At 34.1% G+C, this 21,299-nt stretch overlaps 1 protein-coding gene across 4 annotated transcripts in view; it reads right to left on the bottom strand.

Annotated features, from left to right (window-relative positions):
• The window catches only part of Naaladl2 (N-acetylated alpha-linked acidic dipeptidase like 2), a 1,184,425-nt gene that overhangs the window by 617,011 nt on the left and 546,115 nt on the right, over positions 1-21,299 (bottom strand). The gene's annotated exons all lie outside the window — the stretch shown is intronic.

The following is a 21,299-nucleotide window of genomic DNA, read 5'->3' as shown; positions in this document are numbered from 1 at the left end:
ATAGTTCACTGGTAGCATGCTTGCTTAGCAAGTGTGAGCATAAAGTCCTGAGTAGTTTGATCTCTAGCCCCACAAGACAAACCAAACACAGAATGGGAGAAATAAAGAAAATAGGAAAGGAAGGAAGGAAGGAAGGAAGGAAGGAAGGAAGGAAGGAAGGAAGGAAGGAAGGAAGGAAGGAAGGAAGGAAGGAAGAGGGGAGGGGAGGGGAGAGGAGGAGAGGGGAGGAAAAGAAAAGGAAAGGAAAGGAAAGATATTCTTTGAAAAATTTAAATGTCCTCAGGCAAATTATTTAATTTGTTTGGATTTTGATAAATCTAGACTACGTTGAAAATTTTGTTGCTGACATTTATGTATTTATCTGAAAATTTTAATAAGCTTCAATAATTTATAAATACATTTCTCTCTGCTTAAAAGTTGAGGATAAAGTGGTTTATCCTAGTTATTATAAAGTTCTCCGTTATGATATATAATTATTATATCTTTTCCCAGAAAATAAGTTACAATTCTTCTTTTAAAATGAAAATACTTTCTTCCTTTTTCTATTTTTTTTTTTTTTAGTACAGGGAATTTAGCCCAAGAGTACTTTAGCACTGAACTACATTCCCAGCCTTTTTTATTTTTATACCCAGTCTTGTTCAGTTTCTTACTGCCTAAGTTGCTGAGGGCTGACCTCAAACTTGTGATCCTCCTTCCTCAGCCTCTTGAGTCAGTCAGTGGGATTACAAGCCATGTGAAATTATTTTCCTTTAACATATCTTTGAATTAAGATTGGATTTTTAAAATGGAATTATCCAGTTATTTTTGAAATGCCAGTTGGATAGAATGATAAAAGTTAACAAGACAGGTCTAAATCATTGAAATGGCCAATATCATGTGCATGAGGAAGGCAGCTTCACTGGTCCTAGAACCAATGAAAGGAATTATGTCTGCTTTAAAATGTGCATTTCTATTTTTACATCTATAAAATTAAATTCCATATTCTGCACAATCAGAATTTATTTGAACTTATATATATTTTTTCCTTTATCAGTCACCTGTTATTTATACTATCTGCAAAGCCTCTGTTCTAGTCTCTTTTCAATTTATGCCAATCAGATTTTCATCCCCATTTTACCCCAGGAATGATGCTGGTTGTAATCACCAATTACTCCCGCCTTCATACAGAAGCACCCACATTAAATCCAGTGGTTAGTTACCAGACCTCATTGTTACACACATGTCATTTTGACCAACTCCTTGACTTTCAAAACCTTCATTGGCTTGGTTTTCTTCCTCCCTCATTAGTTCCTTCCAAGACGCCTTTGCTGGTTTCACCTAAGTAAATGCTGCTGGAATGCTTCAAAGCATATTTAGTCATCATCTCATTTCTCTTCTATTTGCATTCACATCTTTGTTAATCACAATTTAATCTTGTGACTTTAAAGACCACTAGGCCTTGCTTTGAAGAACCTTACAATTTGGTAGAGGAAAACAAACTTGTAATTCAAGAATGTTTAAGCTCTCATTACTACTCTTTATTTTCAGAGCAAAGTTTAATAGAAGACTTGTAAGGGACTAGAAATAATTTCACAGTGCTGAAATGATTGATACGATTATTGAAAGATAAGATAATATTCACCAGTCATGCAGGCATTGACATCTAAGACAAAGACAGCAGTTTAACTCAACCTCACAGACACAGTCAACAGTAGTGGGTTACACCCATTTAGAGGTGCAGCAGGAAGAGAAACAAGAGAATAGGAGGACCCAGGTCATGCCTTGAAGCCATAATTAGGAATGCAGGCATTTGTCTTTAATTAATAATGAAACAATAAGTTATAAAGAACATTGTCACATTTTTGTTTGGGAAAATTTCCCAAGAACTAATTGGAGAGACACTTTTCCAAGACACTATATGGGAACCTAAAAAAAATTTGTGATGGAAAACATGACTCCAGACCACTGCCCTAATATCTGCTGTACCATCATTTGTAATCTTTTAAGTAATATTGTGAATTATGTAGTTATTGATATAATTCAAAGGCCATATAACCTTGCAATCAACAAATACTTTCATATTCTACTCTCCTTGTAGTTCAAGAACTTTTCCAAGAAAGGTTTGTCTTTCTTCTTATTATTATTAGTAGTTTTTTTTGGGGGGGTACTAGGGATTGAACTCAGGGATACTCAAACTTTGAGCCACATCTCCAGCCCTATTTTGTATTTTATTTAGAGACAGGGTCTTACCGAGTTGCTTAGCATCTCACTTTTGCTGAGGTTGGCTTTGAACTCTCGATACTCCTGCCTCAGTCTCCCTTAAGCTGCTGGTATTACAGGTAAGTGCCACCACACCTGGCCCATTGTCTTTCTTATTTTAAAACCTTAAAATGCATGTTTCAGCTCTTTTAGGTTTTATTTTTCTTCTTTTTAATGTATTTTAACTGATTCTTATAAACAAAAATAATGGGGTATCTTGTAATATTTCAATACCTATATTCATTGTATAATATCTAAGTCTATACAAATTTTTTCCCTAGAATAATATGAAAAGCATGTGTAGTATGGATGTTCCCTATGGGTAGAGGGCAGGAGGAACATAGCAGGGGAGATAGAAAGAATAGCTGTTCTCAGCAAACCCCCTCTGGAAGCAAGTCAAGTTTAACAGGACAGCTCCTATTCATAATGTAAATTATTACTGCATTACAATTTCTCACAATTCTCAGATAGTGGAACCCACAGCTCCTGCATGTTTGTTTAATTTTGTTTTTGCCAAAGGATATGCTCATCAGTTTAAAAAAACTCAATTGTTGCTAATATTTAATCTTTGATATTATGTCATACTTACCCGTTAGCACGCGGAAGGATATACCACACCTTTCCAGAGTATGTAAAAGAAAAAAATAAAACCTAAGCCAAAATCAAAGCTTGGTTCACTGTCAGATCGAATAGGAAGTCTCCTCCGGTACCCAAGCAATCAAATTTTTACACTGCATAAATCAACCCATCACATTTCCTTGTCACTGTTGATTGCAGTGGCCCAGTGGCATTCAATCAGGGTACAGAATGGGCATCCATTTCTATCCTGAAGCAATCATGAATACAAGTTTACATTAGTATAGGCAGGGGCCTATTTATGACAGGAGGAAAAAACTTCCATTATAAAAGTGAGATTCACAAGGTTTGTTCCCCTTTTACATCTAACTCCCCTGACAATATAAAGCTTTGTTTAATCAACTACCAATTCAGGAAAGCATAATTACTTTTTATTCTTATTTCTTTCAACTACTGTTGTATGTTACCATTGTCCTGGTAAGATCAGGAAAGGAAGAGAAATTCAGAGATCATGAACAGGAGCATGAAACCAGTAAAAAGTAGCAGAAGCCTGTCCTCTCTGTTTTTTATGCACCCAAAAGTCTCTCCTCAATACTGGCCTCAATTCTGAAAAAGAGTAAGGAAATGGGTACACTTTAAATTTCTGTGGCCAGACGAAAAGCATGAAAAATCCCACCTTGAGTCTGGATATATATTAGCTCAATGTTCAATGGAATGTGGTCTGTACATGAAGGATGCCCAGGTCACTAGCTAAAGCACTAAATGTCTTTTGGCCCAAGACTATAAATAAAACTATGATGTGGATGAAAACTTCTGATTGATTTTAAATTGAACATTGGAATTGCCTGATCACTGTCCATAGCAGCAACAGTTATTTCCACATGAAAGTGGGTGTTCCTCAGCTCTCTTTTCCCAGGCACCTTAAATCAGGAGGAAGGAACATTCTGCTGTGTAAGAGCTGCACCCATGGTATCCTATCTTCCCTAACCAGAAAAGCTCACCAAAATAAACTCTTGCTTTTCTCACTATCTCTAAGTTTGCTCTGGTTATCTGGTTATGAAATCTCTTGTCTCCCATTTTGAAGGCAAATATGAATAGTATAATAAGCTTGATTAAATTTTTGCACCTTAGTCTCGTTTATTAGAGAGCAGAGCTTAGTCAAAAGTTACTATTATTTAAACATTAATTTGTATATTAAAGTGTTTTATATCTCTTTAATTTAGTATTCCAATACTAGATGATTATCAGGGCAGAAAAACTTTTATTTGGATAGCTAATTTTAGGATCTTGCATACTCTCTGTTGACTTCTCTAAAACCAAATTTGAAAACCAAAATTTTGAATGATGTATTTCTTTTCTTCCCACTCCCACCCCCCTACTGTTTTTGGCTCCCAAACTAACTCTGTGTTCCCTATTAATCTTTCTTTCTTTTCTTTTTTAATGTTTTGGAAATTTTTTTTCTTTTTTGTATTTGTTCTTTTTATGCATGACAGTAGAAGCATATTTGGACATATATTATACATACATAGAACATACTTATACTAATTAGGATCCCATTCTTATGGCTGCACATGATGTGGAGTTTCACTGTGTTTTATTCATATATGAACAAAACATATATGATTATCTCATATATGTTTTGTCTGGTCTTTCCAGTGTTTTTTCCTATTCCCATTCCCCTACCTTCCCTTCATCCCCTTTTGTCTAATCCACTCCCCTCCTCCTTGTTGTGTGTTAGCATCCACGTCTTTGTTTTTGGGGGAATAGGTAAGTTTGAATTTTCAATCAGAAAGTTGCATGTATAGCCATTCTTTCTTTACGTCTGTTGCTAAATAACCTAAAGCATCAGATGTCATCACCAATACATATATTCACCAGATCTGCACAGCCATTTGTCCAGACCTGCAAAATGTGTATAAGGAAGATCTCTATTCTTTTGAGCTCTGTGAACAGATTCGGTCTGATCACTTGTCTTCAGTTAGCATTTGAAGAAACAATAATCTAAACGTGGTAGAGTAAATTCTTCATAAAATTTCATAAGAATATAATATCCCATAGAATATAAGATGTGACTTAAAAAGTAGAGGTGAAAACAATATGATCAGAGAAAGAAGAAAGGCTGCCCATGATTCTGTTGATAATACTTTCAGTGAATAAAGTCTATAGCTTTGTAAAAGACTTATGAATTAAGACACCATTTGTTGGAGGACTGATTTTTTTTTATTACCCCCAATTAGTCTTGCTCTATTTGAAGATGAGCTTTTTAAGGTTCTATCTGCATAGCAAGAAAACAAGAGTTGGTTGGAACCGTTCTGTCAACCAATTAGCCAACTCAGATTTTTGTATGGAATCTGCCAAGAAAGGTCAATAATAAAACAGATTATATATAGCCCAGGTGTTGAAAATGGCTATACTTCTCAACCAGTGGTGTGACAATCACATCCACATAGCTTAAGTGAACTGAATGGAAAATAACGGCCCTTTTATTGTAAGACCATTGTAACACACAATTATTAAAATTGATTAATACTTGGGCCAATGCGATTTCATTATCTCTGATCGATTTCAAGCATTACTTTTTAATGGCCTTCACTCTTGTCATTTCAGTTAGAACTGCATGAACACCAGCTTAGTGGAACAACACACAGTCCTTTTTATGAGATTAAGCTCTCAGCTTTAATAACAGGTCCCAGATGAATACACTGCTAAATACAGAAGACCAGATGCTTCTACAAACACTGTTTAGAAATCCATCCCTTTTAGAGGATTTGTTTTAATAGATTTTTTTTATGTTTTTAATGCCAGAAAAAAATAGCACATTAAACAGGGGTTTAATTACATGATAGTTCATAGTATTGGGCCTTGCTTAAAATAGGCACTCAGAAAGTTATTGTTAAATGACTACATTAAAAAAAAGATAGAAAACAAGTATTATCTGACTTAAAATCATTTTTCCTCATTATAAAGTATAATCAGAAAGAGCTAGACTCATGACTTCTTGATTCCACTGTCAAAGCAGCAAATTCTACTGATGTCACCAACAAAACACTGTCAAAATCCATTTGCTTGAGGCTGGGGTTGTTGTGGCTCAGGGGTAGAGTACTTGCCTAGCATGCATGAGGCACTGGGCTCTATCCTCAGCACCACATAAATGTAAAATAAAGACAATGTGTCCACCTAAAACTAAAAAGTAAATATTAAAAAATAAATCCACTTGCTTGTTTCAATTTCCATGAACTTTGCTTTGATTCAACCTTCAATGGCAATGTGAGCAATAATTTGAATCATTGTATCTGTTCATACCTCTTCACCCTGGATAAATTTTTTTCCTCATAATATCCATCCAGATGTTATTTCCTCTGCTTAATTTAAAATATATATTTCATTAAATTACGCCTTCATTTTCAGGTTATCAATAAGACAAAATAAATAAACCATCAATATTTTAAGATGGCCTACAAGGTTCTTTGTAATCTGACTTTGACCTATGCCTTATTTTATTAGAGAGAGAGAGAGAGAGAGAGAGAGAGAGAGAGAGAGAGAGAGAGAGAGAGAGAGAGAATTTTTAAATATTTATTTTTTAGTTTTCGGTGGACACAACATCTTTATTTTTACCAGGTGAGCGCACTACCACTTGAGCCACATCCCCAGACCAACCTATGCTTTTTTATCTCCTCTCCTTTTCAATTTCTTCCACTATCCTTCTCTTCCTCTCTCTTTTCCCTTACTATATCTACCCTTTCTTTCTCAAGTCACCTTCCTCCACATTTGCTGCAGTTCAATCATATAAAATTAAAGGCCATTTTTGTTTTGGGGGACTGGCGACTAGATAGGGCAGAGTTGTTGCATGGTGGAATGTGATGATCATTATTATCCAAAGTACATGTATAAAGACAGGAATTGGTGTGAATATACTTTGTATATGACCAGAGATATGAAAAATTGTGCTCTATATGTGTAATAAGAATTGTAATGCATTATGCTGTCATATAAATAATATATATGTATATATTATATATATGAATAAAAAAAAGAACTAAAGGCCATTTCCAAATACTCCAAATAAATCTATATCTTTACTATCTTTTAACTGGAATTTTCTTTATTTTTTTCTGCCTGGAAAAATCTCTTTCAAAACTCATTCAAATTTGCATGACCCTGCTGGGACTACATCCCTATTCATTAGAACCCTTGCTATGGTTTTACTTCATTGTTTTTATGATGCATGGCTATATTACACTTTATTCAAATTTTGTCATTTCATTAATGACTACGTTAACATCCCCACCCCCTACTTCCTAATAGTTTGAGCTTTTATAAATCAAGTGACTTAATTGATGTATTTAAATTTCCTTTGCCCCAATATTTCTTGCATTGGAGAGATATGCTTATTTATACTAAAAATTTGAGTTCACTCTCCAAATTTTATGTATATTTTGAATAGGTATATAGTCAAGTGTCTCCTAATGACAGATATAGTTTCAGAGAAATGTGTCATTAGGTGAGTTTGCCACTGTGTGACCATCAGGATATATTTACTCAAACTTAAGACAGCTACAAAATTACTAGATATAATCTTGTGAATCACCATCATATATGAAGTCCATTGTTGACTGAAATGTCATTTTGTAGCACATGACTGACTAGAGTTTAATCGTGAAAATTCATAGGCATTATGACAAGCAAAAATTTAATTTCTTGTTGGCTATTGTCCAGCACATCTCAGTCAAAGTGGTTAAAAATTGTTCCATATTCAGAATATACTTTCCAAAACTGATTATATCTCTGTACCTGAGCTATAATCCTGAATCTAACTAAGAAGCTACAGGAAGAATCAATACCATCAAAGTAGTAATCTTATGAGATAAATGGGCAGCTGGTGTCATTCTCCATTCATCATGATATTGTTACAGCAAAGATTGTGCAGAACTATAATCTATCCTGACAGTGCTCACTGATCCAGAACCCTACCGCAGATTTTTATAACTTGCATTTTTAAAAATGCATTAGAAACTTTGATTTAGACATTTTAGAATATTGAATAAAAGAGGCAATCGAGTAAGTCAATATTCTCTTGTGCAGCAGTACTAAGCCATGTGCTGACTGGTCTATTCAAAACTTAATGATTTGTTTACCACCTCCTCCCTGCTGTTCTCATCAAAGCACATCATTTAGTGATTACAAAGTGATAATTCATTGTTTTTCCCAAGGCTACTTTTATTTATTTTTATGTTTTAATTTCATTATTTATTTTTTGATGATCCAAGTACCACTAGCATAGTTACTGATATACAAAACCAGGGTGATTCATTTTAATTTTTTAATCTGTCTACAATGGCTGTTGAGAATTAGTAGGACATTTTGAGCTATTTGGAATATTGACATACTTAAATTTGACTTGATAGAAGCAAAATGAGCACATATACAAGCAGTAATAATATTCAATACCTATCCCTTATCTAAAGTTCTTAAGAATCTCACAACCCATATGCCTTGCAAATACTTTCTAAGTGGATCATTTTTTGGTTCATCAAAATGTGGAAGAAATTTATATGCTCCCTTTATGAGAGGAATAGATGAATTCCAGATAGGGAAGTGGGGTGGGAGGGAAAGGATGGGGGCAGGGGATTAGCAAGGATGGTGGAATGTGATGGCATCATTATCCAAAATACATGTATGAAAACATGAATGGGGTGTCAACATACTTTTTATATAAACAGAGATATGAAAAATTGTGGTATATATGTGTAATAAGAATTGTAATGCATCCCGCTGTCATTTTTTTAAATCAATAAAAAGGAAAAAAAATTATATGTTCCCTGAAAAGTATTCTCTTTTATGCTAACATTATACTTGTAGATTCACTATGAAAGCATTGTTAAAACAAGAATGTTATCTGTTATTTGCAAATGTTTATGGTTTTATGTCTTTTTAATTTTTGTTTTTTATTTGAAAAATTAAAACTAAAGTCAAATTTATATATATGGTAATTGTCATGTGCCTTGAAAAGAGTTTTGGCATCAACACGTCAAAAAATGATACTTAATTTTGTGACATCTATGATGGAGTTTGATTGAAAAAAACTACAAGCATAACAAAATGAATGCAAATAATAAATAAACATGCTTTTGCTTGTTAGTTTCTAGGGCCAACAGGAACTAGGCAAGTGCTTCCCAAAATGTTTGAACTCTATATATCCAGAAGTCAAAATTAATCTCAAAGACAAATGAAAAATAGGAATTTATTTCTGAAAACATAATTCTAGTATACAATAGATATGGACAAGCTAAATAGTTTGATGGAAACAAATATTTTACATTTCATAGGTGATTGTTTAATATATTTATTTTGCATTTATAATCAAGTCTGTAAGTGCTTCAAAAATTCACTTATTTAGTGGTTCAATACCCATTTTATTTTTTCATTTAAATTTGGGAAGAGACAAAGATCAGTTAATCGGTAATGTAATCACTAAAGACAAAGGGAAAAACACGTATAATTTTCTCTTTTGATTTGAATTGGTTGAAATAAATTAATACAGTCACTATATGTTACCTTAGAAACATTTTCATTGTTTATACCCTCTAATTGGTCTAAGCCCTCCACTCCATGAAACAAACACTGTATAATAAACATCTCAATCTTTTAAAATTTTAGGTATAATTTTTCACTCTAAGAGTTTTTAAATCTAAATATATTATTGTGATATTCCAACCACAGCTAAAAGGGTTAGGTTTTAGAGTGTATCCTAGTCTATTTAGTTCTAACACTTTGCCATCCTGATTTTAATTGACACCTGGTGATTAGTAATGCCTCATGGGAGTATCATAAGCCTTAACTAGATATTTTCTCCATGCCTTAAGTAACTCTTAAGAAGAGTCTCTCTCTCTCTCTCTCTCTCTCTCTCTCTCTCTCTCTCTCTCTCTCTCTCTCTCTCTCTCACACACACACACACACACACACACACACACACACACACAGACACACACACTAGGGGAAAGAGAGAGTTCATATTTTAAAAATTGAATATGTATTTAGGAAAACATAAGATAAATTAGTGCGATTCACTTTAGCCTGTAAAAAATTTAATATTGATTTAATATTCCTCCAATGAGAAGACTCTTTTTTTCTCCTGATGGCACCAAGTCTACATCTGTATTACTATAATTACTACAGTCAGTTTCCACTACTGGAATGAACTTTTCTCTCTATGCTTCAATAAGAGTTTAAGTTCTTTGGCACCAGAAACTACCCTTTATTCCTCCAAGAACTCCATTCCTACTACCTAACAAATGGTACTTACGTGAAGCAAATGTTGAATATATTTAAGAAAATTACTCAGATCTAACACATTTGAGCCAAGGACAAGTCATTATTCTTTGTGAGACTTTCTCTCACTTTTCTGCACATCTTGTGAGGAAAGATACAGATGACCTTTATTCGGGCTGTCTTTCTCAGGATGTGTATGTGACTAACAGCTTCAGAAGATACAGATAATGTTTTCTCCAGGACAAATGGTCATGTTTGTTTACAGCTTTGAACAGATGAATAGTGTCCCCCTTGAGTGCTATGGGCAGGCATGTTTGCTGTCCAAAATAAAAAATGTAGGATCCTAGTCTTAAGACCCTTTTCCTGTAATATATACACTGCATGTTCAGGTGTCAACTAGCCCTCTTTTCAACACCCTGTGATGAAATGGGGCTTAAAGAACTCATGCAAACAGGATGCTTAGGCTGCTTGCTGGGCTGCAATGAACTATCTTTCATCTCTGACCCAGGAGTCTCATGTTTTCTGCAAGTATTCATGAAACTATGGCAGGCTAACTTAAATTGGTAGCTTCATAAAAATCTCAGACCTTTTGCAGATATTGACAGATTCTTGCCAAGTACTGGTATAGATACTGTCATCTCAAAGCCTGAACATGTTAGTTTTAATCAAAATGGAACCAAGGGTTTTGATTAAAATTTAATAGCAATTTGTGTATTATGTCTTTCATTTTAGCATTGGGCTTTATTTGTACATCTCTGTACAGATGATCCACCAGCTTTTATCTCATGGCTACACATTTGACAAATGTTTAAGAGGCTACTATGAAAGGAATACCTATAACCATCTTTCGTATGCTTCTAGACTCTGTTTCTAATCATCCTCCAAAGACTTATCTTCTGAAAAAGTGTGTCTAATATTATAATTCCCTACTAAGAATTCTTTGAAAATTTCTTGTTGTACTCAAAATCAAGTTCTAATGAATCATCTTTGCTCCAAATCTCCTACAAAATTATTCTGGTTTACTTTTCAAGACTTTAACTTTTAAATGAACTGTCATTTTAAAAAAAATATATACCCTCACCCACCACCCCTAATTTATCTCTGTATTTTCTTACCTCCATGCCTTTGTTTAAGTTTTTGGGAAGTTATGTCTCACATTCAATTCATATATCTGTGTATCACAGCCCTCTCCACCCCTCAATGCCCTATCAGACTCAACCCCACAGAATTCATGTCCTCCACAGCAAAAATCCTCGTGCTCTTTGTACTCATTTCATGATGTCTTGATCCTGTTTATTTATACAAAACTCTATCCTGCAAATGTGTATGTTCCTGGAGGAGATATTAATTTTACTATCATCTATATTTTTACAGTTAACAGAAAGTGATGCACACAGTAGATACCCAATACAATTTTAAATTAAACCAGGTTGTTGTTCATTTTATACCCAGAATTGCCGTCTCTAGGAAACTTCTTCATTTTTTATGTACCCTTACAGTGTGAATCAAGAACAGACTTCTGCTTTTTATGTGCCAAATGTCAGATAGGGACTATCTAGCTAATGTCATGAGAGAGGAACATGTATGTCTCCTACTAGGAAAGTTGAATTTCATCCATGTATGTTTTCAGATATAAGGTATTTTAACTTATTTATAAGGTGCAATAAAATTTTTATTATACAAATATGAATGTGTTATTGAGTAAAAAAAATAAAGCATTATGTTGGTTGTCATTAAAATTCTTAGAGGACTTTTTTAGGAATATACTTGGAAGATGGAAGATGGTAAGACCCTAATAGCATAACTTGAAATAAGACAATAAAAATATTGACCTGAACTTTAGAGGAAGTGTGTGAAACTGAGAAGGGAAAGAGAGAGCTTTAGAAGAGACATGGGCCAGGTCATATTCCAAGAGGCCAGCCTATGAAGGCTGGTGGCCAATGAGAAATTACAAATAGAGAATGGGTAAAGAATTTTACTAACAAAACCTAAGCAATAATAATAGCAATTAATATTAATTATGTCCCTTATTCCAGGCCCTTAAATTGTATCATTGTAAGTTTAATTTTTCAAGATTCTATGACTGAATGTAGTGGAACTGAAAACTGATTCCCAGAGAAACAGTTTCCAAGTCTATTTCTAAATTGTTTGTGGTACTATGGTATAAATTTCCCTAACTCTACATCGTCATGAAAGTATGAAATGCCCATTCAGAAAAAAAAAAGCATTAGCACTCTGAGGAATACTGAGACATGTAGAATGTCTTTAATTAATCCTTGCTGACCACCTGCCCAGTACCAGTATTTGAATCATGAGAAACATGAGTCCAAATATTACAAGATTAGTGACCTAAATTTATCTGTGTGATGAGTAAATTGATGTGTGATCAGGAAGCAGCTTCAGGGTGAATCTAGCTTAGCAGCACATTCCAACTAAGCCTTTTCAATACTATTATTTTATTTTCCTAAATATACTACTATTAACTACCTGAAAAGTATCAGGGGTTGATTTCTGCTGCTATCATAGCACCAGGGTTAGTATTTAAATAATAGCTTTAGGAGCCTATCCCTGTTCTCACTCTGGAGAATGTCAGAAACATTAGACATAAATACTCCCGTGACTGAATTATATTAAGTAGTTTAATCCAAAGAAAATTCTCTGTGACCTCCATCAAACATTGAGTGTATGGCTTAGGTATAGATTCTGGAAAGTCTTGGGCAACTATCCAAAATCAAGACTCAGAATTGGTGTTTGTTTCTTGATACATTTTGCAGCTTTTTCTGGATTTCTGCTTCATAGTATTGCTTCATTTCCCAGACCCAGACGCAGGCTGGATGAAATGTTCTCTAGAGCAGAGTGTCCTCTTCTTCCCAATGCCTGAACATAGTTCACATACTTTATGGTAGGAACATCTCTCAGTTCTGGACAACTGAGTTGACCTTTCTCCATCATCCTGTTATTAACTCTTTATCCCATTAGATAATTCTACAGTATTTTCTCTTCTCAGATTTTAGACTGATTCTCAGAGTAGTATAGCCTTTCTAAAAATTTTTCCAACCCAGATGTATTTAATCCCCAAACTCTCTTTCAAGCCACTAATCCTATTACTTTTTACACCATTTTTCCATCAATCAGCAAATTATTTTGCAAATGATATGTCCCACAATGTCCAATGTTTTCTCTTGCTTATAGATCATCATAGTAACATTTAATATTGGTATCATTCATGGTTTAGTTTGCCCCATTTCCAAACAGACAAATAACTTAATTTCTGGGACGAAAATTTCTAGAGCAATAACTATGATCTCAACCTTTACAATTCCTACAGAGATTATATGCTCTTACTTTTTAGAACATGCTCCTTTAGCCTTGTCTGATCCCAGTTTCCCTCTTCGGCCATATCCTGCCAAAAGAGCAACTGAAAAAGATCACCAGAGGACATCTTCCAAAACCTTCCTCTATTTATATGAAGAACTGAAATTGCAGTGTAAGTAGATATCAAGAAGAACTGGATGAATGAATATCTTTGTTTAATCTCCATATCCATAAAGAAGCTCCCCTTGCTGACATTGCCCACTGTCTGATCACACATCAATTTACTGATCACACAGATAAATTTAGCATACACAACTGAGTGACAGACCATAATTGAATGAAATTTGCAAAGGGCAGTTATATTAAATGAATGAAACTGATCAAAAATGGACTAAGAACTCAAGAATCCAGAATAAACATATCTTCCTAGGAATTGTTCTTTAGAACAGGACTGAGCTATAAGAGAGATTTCTTGCTTCTAATACTGTACCAGTTCTGTGCATAGGGTCAATAAATGGAGAGAAATCCTCAAATCATAATAACTGGAAGTGATGGGTCAATCCTTAAAAATGAGGCTACCTGAAAAGAAAAACAAATGGATGACTCTATCTTTAATAAGTTTAAAGAGAGGTAGGAATGAAACAGGATTCTTATTTGGAAGAGTTAAAATTGCATGATGGATATGCCAAACGAATAGGAATTCACCAAGAATGATAAGTTCACCATTTCTCCATTCCTCATCCTCTTTCCCAGTCCTTACTGGGTACTTGCTCTATATAAGTGATCTTTGTTTACATGGTTTTTTTTGGTTTGTTTGTTTGCAAATGTGATGTCAAAAAGCAAATAAAAAAATAAAGGATGAGTGCTACGGCAGTCCAGAGCTAGGGGGTGAGACAAGCTGTACCTACTTAGATGCTGAGTAATACTACAATTTCAGAGAAAACCTGAAGAGGCAGACTGGGACACAGTAAGCATCCATCAGAATTTCAAACAAACTACCACTGCATCCAAAAATATCACCTTGAGATCCAATTCCTTTCTGCCGGCCTGCCATACTTTATCCTTCTCTCCAATTCATCACATTGTGTAATTCTGTGCCATTTTACTTTGTCCATATAAATAAGCATGTTCCCATTGCCTCATCTGGTCAATGGTAATAGAAGCACATATTAAAATATAAAATGCAGGTATCCTGTATGTCTTGACACTTGTTCTCTGGTTCCTAGTTTTGTGTTCAACACTTTAGTAAGCCTTCAATCAACATCTGTTGACATGTATAAATGAAAACTTGTTAAGAGGCACTAATAAGTCTTATGAAAGTAGGATCAGGTGTTACTTTAAATTGCAATACGAATTTGATTAAGAACAATACAAACCCTTAAATTAGTAAGTTGTGGTATCTCCTTTCCCATAGTAGAGTCTGGTTTTGACCTTGCTTCTAACTCCCTAGTACTTTTCTACAAGGTAAGTGATTTGTTTATCTTTGTGTATGATTATAGTTATTTGAATGAAATATAATTTAAAAAATTAAACCAGGAGACACGGCTCTTATAGGAAATTTTGGTTCTGTACTTGAGATAAGAAAGATAGAAGGAAGGAAGATTTAGATTGGGACCATGTGTTATGCCAAGCTGCAAATTACTTGGTCCAGCTATGGTGACCAAAAGCAGAAAGCAGAACAATCTCAAAGGGCCTCCACCAACGGAAAAAGAATTGGGAAGCCACAAGAAATAATGGCCTATGACTTTCCTGCTGGACTAAAATAAATATTTATCCATCTTTGCTCTTTGAAATATCCAGTTGAATTAGAATATTCACCCAGACACACCTAAGGTAGCTAGAAGAGAATATCCGATGTTTTATTGAATTACTACAATTATCAGGCTAATAAATTAGAGCTTTTAAATCTATGTAGCAGCTTGAACTACAATATTGGTACAAGCTGATTTTACAAGTTGTTCCCTACAGAATTGAGTTAATATGATGAAACCAGTGAAGAAATAGAGAGAAAACGCCCACACATATTTTATTTTTATTGAAGGTAAAAACCACCTGCACACATCTCTGTTCAAAGAAAATTGTTCAGTTTCATTTTTCTATCACAGATAGAAATATACTCCATAGAATTGTAATTGTTTCTTTTGTTTCTTGTTCTATCAGAATTGATTTGCATATTTGGGGACATGTTAAGGTGCTACCTGTGATTTAGAGAGTTTATAAAAAGGTAATTTGATCTCAAATCATAGTTTTCTTTCTTTATTTCTAATACTGAAAAGCTGCGTACCCTTCTGAGAAGTGAGCCATGAGAGGAAGATGTTGTATTAGATAATAAAAAAGTTCCACAAGAGACAAGTTACATGTTATGACATTGTGAATATAAGGCTCATTTGGATTTAATTCATTACTACATCATGTTGCACAGGAAAGCAATTTTTAAGCAATAGAACTGCACTTCATTTGTAAAGGACCCAGCTATAACACACAATCAGTTGTTGAAGACAGAAACTGATTTCCCAAATCAGGCATATAAAATTTAATATATTTGCTCCAGTAATAATGAAAGGAAAGGGAACTTCAATACTATTTTTTCCAGATAAGAATGACACTTGGTAAAATTTGAAAAGTGCATTTTTGCTTGGGGAATTGGTTACATTTTGATGCTACAAACTAAATAAGATGAAAAAATGATTAAACATCTTTAGTAAAATATTTGAAAAACTTACTAGACACATACAATATAATTTCAAATTCTATCCTTACATAACTTTAGGATTTAGATCTGGGATTTATTAATTAATGCAACAAAGGTAATAATGAGTATTGATAATCTTTTTTTAACTTTCAGTATCAATTTTCCATGTTAACAGATTAGTACTAACTGACTACTTAAGCTATTCTAGAATTATTTAGGTATTTCAAAAATCCAATCAATTTATAAGAGTTTACTTAAGTTCCTACATCTGAACATATTAGTTGGGGTTCTGCAGAGAAACAGAAACAGAATCAACATCATGTATAGTGTGTGTGTGTGTGTGTGTGTGTGTGGTAGGTATATTGAGGTTGGATGGGGGCAGAGAGAGAGAGAGAGAGAGAGAGAGAGGGAGAGAGATTGAGACTTAATTTAAGGAGTTGATTCACAAAATTGTGAATACTTGACAAGTCCAAATCCTGCAAATTAAGCTGATAGGTTGGAGATTCAGGGAAGAGTGACAGTTGAAGTCCAGTGTGTGAGTGGAATCCCCTCTTGATGAGATACATTTATTGTGTGAGATTTCCCCACATTATCTGCTTTATTCAACATCTACTGATTTATATGGTAATCTCATTAAAATGCCTTAACAGAAACATCTAGTATAATATTTGATCAAACTTCTAGGTACTGTGACCGAGCCACTTTTATTCATAAAATTGGCCATAACAATATGGTTGTACTATCACCTACAATTTGGAAAGTAAAATCATGTATTCATTCTGAAATAGTGTCATAGGATGGGAATAGTGGAGCAGAGATTTTCAGCACTTGAATTACCTACCAACTTTACTCTCTCTCCCATCACATAGAAACATCCATTTGGAATTATTAATGATATGATATAGCACTTATTGATTTGATAGACTTTATATAAATAATTCATTTAAAACGATATTTTACTGTAAATGTCCCCTATAAACCACCCTTATGTAATCAGAGAATTAATATTTTTAGTGGAAATTTTCAAATATCTTGCTTAATTTTCAAAGTATGGTTTGAGACTTTCAAATTGCAGTCTCAAAGGACTATGTCTGCCATTTGAATCTTGCTTTTTTTGACATTAAAGAGAAACACAGAAGATAGAAGCATATGATCAGTCCTCCCCCTTCCCATGTTTAACTTATACTTCACTCTACTAAATGTGATCATTACCAACTTTTCTATAGCAACAGTGTTGGGAAGTCAAGTGAATCTGCAGGAAACTGACACACTTCATGGTCAAAGAAAAAGGTTTACTATTTCCTTGTACTATATCTGATTGATCTTGTTCCTTTTTTGGAATGAATAAGGTCAAAAAGTGAAGGGAATGAAAAGTTTATCATAGTTAATGCAGGAAAAAAAGATATTAAAAAAATGTGGCTAGCCCTAAGGTTGATCAATATGCAGCATAGACAACCTATTCTGACAGATGATGTTGATGCATCTGACAGAAATGTTTCACAGACAATAGAACACAGTCATTGCAATTTTATAAAATATATGCCTCTAATTAAGGATACAACAAAAATCAAATGACAAAAAACACATTTCTTAATTTTAAAACTTAATAATCTATAGTCTTGATATATATTACACATATTGGTTGAAAAGGGGTGAGAAGAAGAAATTCGCTTACTAGGAAAGTATGTAACCTAATCCCAATATGCAATTTACTGAATAAAATAATTTGTGTGTGTTCATGTGTACGAGAGAGAGAGAGAGAGAGAGAGAGAGAGAGAGAGAGAGAGAGAGAGAGAGAGAGAGCGGGAGCAGGAGGTGGGATGCGGTTAAGAAAAGAGAGAGAGCTCATTGATCTTAACTACTGAGAAGGAAAGGTGTTGTCTCAACATTTTCCAGAAACTGCTGGGCACTGAAATAATGTATGAAGGGATCTATTTTGTTTCTCCTTGCAACCTCTGATCATGCAATCATCATCTTTTTGTGAGTGTATTTTCCTTTTGCTTCTTTGTTATAGAAAAGGAATGCTTTCAAGATTAAACAGAATTTTATGAAAAACTTGGAGTAACTACCAGAGTACCTGAAATATAGTAGTCTTTCAGCACATATTTACGTAAGAACAAAGAAAATCCTCTCCTTCAAAACCAACACTTTAGGACATACTATAAGAATGTAGAGAAAATGTGATTAAAAATCAAAGGTTTTTCTTTTTTGTACATACAGGGCTTTAATTTAAAACTTCAATAAGATACATGAGTAACCAGCTGTATACATTCTTAAGTTTTCCAACAAATAAATAAAAGATAGCTCACAGGGAAGTGAAACCTTTTCAAGATCATCTGTGTTCTGGATTCATTCTGTCTTGAAGTAAGCACTGCTGGATGCCTGTATACTATGACTCTGATACTGTGCTAGACCCACAGCTCTTTCTCCACAGAAAAAGTATAAAGTGATTGAAATCAACAAAAACAGAGAAAATGATGTATTTAAGCTGCCAGGATAAAGACAGAGGAAAAACCTCAACTTGGGAGACTAGTAAGAATTCCACAAAGGATCTGGCACCTGAGCCAGATCTCCAAGGAAGCCAGTATTTGAACAAATGCAGATAGAGAAGGTCATTGCAGGCAAAATCCCCTCTGTCAACAATCCTCATTCATCTGATTGGTGGGCTCTCAAATGCCTAAGAATTGTGTGGAGCTTAAACTTTCATGGCTGAGTTGGATCCAGTTAGTTAAGAGAATTAATGTCATTCTGCACAACATTGAGAAGCTCTGAGTTAAGCAATTGCCTTATCTAAAGTTCAGAGCAATGAAATACTATGCATAATTAAATAAATCTTATCCTATGTATTCCTTTTGTGATTAAATTTAAGACAATGCACATTTGTTATCAGGAGAGATCAATAATAGAATAGCTAATTACTTCCTTTAGGAACCATCACTCTATTACTGTTAAAATCATTTTGTTATCATATGCATAAATTGAATTATGAGTCTTTTGTTATACATTTACATGGTTTTCTTCAATTAAAGTATCAGTTGCTTTATTGGTTTCTTCATTTCTCCCCAATCTTGCTACTCTCATCCCCTCTAATACTGAAATTGGAGAGAAAATAAAACAACATTGAAGTTAGAAAGAAAGATGATGGAGAGGAACCAAAAATAGTTGGAAAATAAAGCTGCAGACTAGAGCAAAACAGTTGCTTATAGTATCACCATCATCAAATACAAGCAAAGCTTTGCATTTGTACAAAAGCTTAACAGCTATAAATAGATCCCTATGAGGTCTGAGGAAGGACAAACCACTAGGAGAGCTTTTTTAGCTCTCTGATAACCATAAAAACAGTGTGTGTCTCCAAGAACTCTTTTGCATCCTTCATTTAGGAATAGAGGGGATGTGCAGTTGTCAGCTTTCCTGACCAGGAGACTAGATGAACTGAACATTCCTTGGGGAAAGAAGCATAGTAGTGGGCAGGTGGTATAGAATCCAAGTAATGAAAGAAAGAAGGAGGTTGTGTGAACGCAGGGAAGATGAAAATACTACAATAAATAAACTAACCTAGGTTCTGGGTTACAATAAATGGGCAAAAAAGTGATGCAGCTCTTCACTTTCTTGTGCCTCTGGATGGGGAGATAAGCAAAAATGTGTATGAAAAGTTAAATCATACATTTTGTTTCCAGATAGCATGAACCAAGTTTTCCTCATTTCAGTGATCAACTTTGTACAGGAAAGACCATAAAAATATAGTAGCTGCTAAAAACCTGGGTTTTAAGATTTTTGGATACCTTGGAATGTAAAGGATACTAATAAGTCTGGTTCTTGCAGCATCTGTCTGTCCTGGAATTTATCTTTTCAGAGGGTGAAATTCACCCTAAAATTTAAGTGAATCTAATTCTTATTGTGTGATCTAGTGTAGGGACACCATAGTATAAGAATAGCAAATCTTCTCTTAAGCACCTCTGATTAATTGATAAGGGCTGTTAAGTGTGTGGTTTGAGGATTCTGAGATATCTGATATAACAGTAAAGAGTACTAATGACTTACATGCACAGAAGAAGTGGAAGTAGCAGTAGGTATGCAGTAAATTTGCCTTTCATTTTTAAAAAATAATTTATTGGTCCATAATAATTACATATAATAGTAGGATTCATTGGGGCATATTTGTACATGTACATAAAATAATTGGATCACTTTCATTCACTACCATATCACTTTGCATTCTCTCCTCCCTCGTCATGGTCCCCCTCACTACCCTACTGGTATCCTTCTATTTTCATGAGATTCTTTTTTTTTTCTTTAGTCCTTCTGGCTTCCACATATGAAAGAAAACATAAAATCTTTCGAGTCTGACTTATTTTGCTTAATAATATACTCCCCATTTCCATCTATTCTCTTGAAAATCATGCAATTATATTTGTTTCCTTTATGGCTAAACAAAACTCCACAACATATACCATTCAGGTATTGACCAATATGTAGACTAGTTCCATAACCTGGCTATTATATCAAATATATAACTTGACAGTTCAATATAAACATAGGTCTATGCATGTATCACTAAAGTATGCTGACTTTAATTCTTTAGGATAAATACCAAGGAGTTGTATAGCTGCATTATAAGGTAGTTCCATTCCTAATCTCCTTTTGGGGGGGTGGGTATCAAGGATTGAACCCAGGGGTACTTAATCACTGGAACCACATCCCTAGCCATTTTTATTTTTAAATTTTGAGAGACAGAGTATTGCTAAGTTAATGAGGCTGGCTTTGAACTTGTGATTCTCCTGCTTCAGCCTCCTTAGCCACTGAGATTGCAGGCATGCACCACCTTTTTTTTTGTTTAACACTTAGTTTGCTTCATACTTATTTTGAGAAATGTCAGTTCATTTGCCTATTTGTAAATTATTGTTGTTGTTATTTTGATGTTTTGTAAAAGCAACCTAAATTAATGAAACAGAGTTATCAGTAATGCTGAACTGATACTATGAAACATAACACTCCTATGCAAGATAACTCAATATACTTTCTAGCTGCCAAAAGAAAAGGAGGAAGATGATAATTAAGGAGAATGAAAGTAATTAGAAAGAGGAAAAAGAATCACAAAAGAAGGTGATTTTAAAAGTAAATTTCAGAAGCAGAGAAAACAAACAAGATTTGAAAATCTGTTTATATTTATCATGTAAAATTAAATAATTAATAAATTATGCCTAGATCT

The sequence above is a fragment of the Ictidomys tridecemlineatus genome, chromosome 3, assembly GCF_052094955.1.
Source record: "Ictidomys tridecemlineatus isolate mIctTri1 chromosome 3, mIctTri1.hap1, whole genome shotgun sequence".
Lineage (NCBI taxonomy): Eukaryota > Metazoa > Chordata > Mammalia > Rodentia > Sciuridae > Ictidomys > Ictidomys tridecemlineatus.
Note: the sequence above shows the minus strand (reverse complement) of the source record. Positions and strands in the feature narration are given on the sequence as shown.